This window comes from Camellia sinensis, chromosome 4 (assembly GCF_055761805.1).
Source record: "Camellia sinensis isolate YWXY chromosome 4, ASM5576180v1, whole genome shotgun sequence".
Lineage (NCBI taxonomy): Eukaryota > Viridiplantae > Streptophyta > Magnoliopsida > Ericales > Theaceae > Camellia > Camellia sinensis.
The window spans coordinates 106,723,001-106,725,355 of record NC_138964.1 but is presented as its reverse complement, the minus strand read 5'-3'; the positions used below and the strand labels follow the sequence as shown (position 1 = coordinate 106,725,355).

The following is a 2,355-nucleotide window of genomic DNA, read 5'->3' as shown; positions in this document are numbered from 1 at the left end:
TAATAGGAATCCTTGTAATATCAAATATAACACAACAATCTTGTAATACATCAATCAATAATATACATCAATTTATTTTACATGGTATCAGAGCTAGGTTAACAACCTAGTCATTCTGCTTCACCGGCGGGCGGCAGTCTCGCCTTGGCCGCCCGCCGGACCTCAACACATATCTCCCCCCTGCTCCAGCCTCAGAAAGAACATCATGTATCAATTGCTCAGCCTTCGCTATTTGATCTGGAGTACCCACAAGCTCAACCATCCTGTTCATAATTTTGCTCTTGTTGCATATGACCCTTCTGCTCTGGGAGCTGTTGGTGCCTCAGCAGTTCGTGCTGCTGAACTTCTTCCTGAACCTCCGCTGCGACGTGGAGATGCAGTCATTCTTGTGGGGTTAAGTAGGAGCCTGCAAGCGACATCAAGGAAATCTGTTGTCACCAACCCTTTTGCTGCTTTGAATATTGGGTCTGCCGATTGTCCACGCTTCAGAGCAACCAATATGGAAGTCATTGAGCTTGATACTGACTTCGGTGGTACATTTTCTGGTGTGCTAACTGATGAGCATGGAAGGGTTCAGGCTATCTGGGGAAGCTTTTCAACTCAGCTAAAATATGGTTGTAGTTCATCAGAAGATCATCAATTTGTCAGAGGTATTCCAGTTTATACAATCAGCCACGTCCTTGACAAAATCATATCTGGTGGAAATGGATCAAATCTTCTCATAAATGGCATCAAAAGGCCAATGCCTCTTGTCAGGATCTTAGAGGTTGAATTTTATCCTACTTTGCTTTCCAAGGCCCGTAGCTTTGGATTGAGTGACAAATGGGTACAGGCTCTTGTTAAGAAAGATCCAATTAGACGTCAAGTCTTACGTGTTAAAGATTGTTTTGCTGGATCAAAGGCTGAAAACCTATTAGAACAAGGTGACATGGTATTGGCAATTAATAAAGAGCCAATCACATGCTTTCGTGACATTGCAGATGCTTGCCAAGCATTAGACCAATGTGATGAAATTGATGGGAACTCTGCTTCCCAAACACTAATGATAGACAGACACACCATTCACACTGCCACATACACAGCACATGCACGACACCATTCACGCCCATCCTTTCTTTTTATTTAATACACACATCCACTACCTCACCTTTATTTTCATTATTATAAAGCACTATCCCCAATTTTATATAAACTTTTCTATTCTAAACTTTTCTCCACCACCCAACACCATCATCACATTTTCCACCACCCATCTTTTATCTTTTATTTCATAAATAAATAAATAAATACATACATTAAACAAAAAAAAAAAAAAAAAAAAAAAAAAAAAAAAAAAATCAAACCAATTTCCATATTTGCACAACACACCATATTTTATTCATATTGGGGATCAACCCCAATCACACTTTTACAGCAAAACAAAAAATAAAAAAAATAAAATAAAAAATAAAATTAAAAAAAAAAAAAAAAAAAAAACCAAAACCAAACAAACACATCCACAGGCGGGATTTGTTTTTCTTATCTACTCTGCCGCCGGTCTCTTCTTCTTGCCTCCGTCCTGGGCGGCCCTTGACGGTGCTGCCTCCGTGTTTCCTACGCCGCCGAGCACGTTCACTCCTCCATACTCCTCCACTGCAGCATACGGCGGCCCTCCAAATCGGAACATCACGGTGGCCTTCCGCTTCAGCTCCTTGTTTTCTGCCTTTAGTACACTTATCTCTGCTCGCGCATCCTTATACATGCGTTGGAGCAGAACCAGCTGGGAGTTTAATTGTTGCACCTCATTTGTCCTGCTCTGCAGCCGGTGCGACAAATTTGTGACCGCAGTCATGGTTTCCACGCATGACTTCAGAGTATACTGATTGGCCTCAATATCAGTTTGCACCGCCATTTTTTGCTCCACCGACCGCATCGGAAAGTTCAACGGAGCAAACTCCGGAGCGCTTGGTTGAGTTTCCAGTGCCACCGCACCAGTTCTCTCTCTCGTTGACTCGTTGAGGTCGGGAAAGAGGGTGAGCAGCCCGCGGGAAGACGATGAAGCCATTTTCTAGGCACCAGAGTGTTACACAGTATCTCTCTCAGAATTCTCTCTCAGAAAACAGAGTGTTACAGAATCTCTCTCAGAAATCTCTCTCAGAATATCTCTCGCAGGTTTTTTGCCTCAGCCTTACCTCTGTCTTATAGCCGAGGCAGCCACGCGCATCGCGCGCCTCTTACCACCAGCCGACAAACGGGCACGCAAGCCAAGGCGCCCACATGCCTCGCCATCATGTCCGGCACAACTTTTGATGAATTGGGCACGCCTTTTGATGGCACGCCTTTTGACAAAATTGGGCACACCTTTTGAGGGTGCCA

General features: G+C 43.8%; 1 pseudogene; it reads left to right on the top strand.

The window, feature by feature from the left end:
* The first annotated feature begins 205 nt into the window (after nucleotides 1-205).
* Nucleotides 206-1,126, top strand: LOC145823951 (protease Do-like 7 pseudogene; annotated as a pseudogene).
* Nucleotides 1,127-2,355: the final 1,229 nt, after the last annotated feature.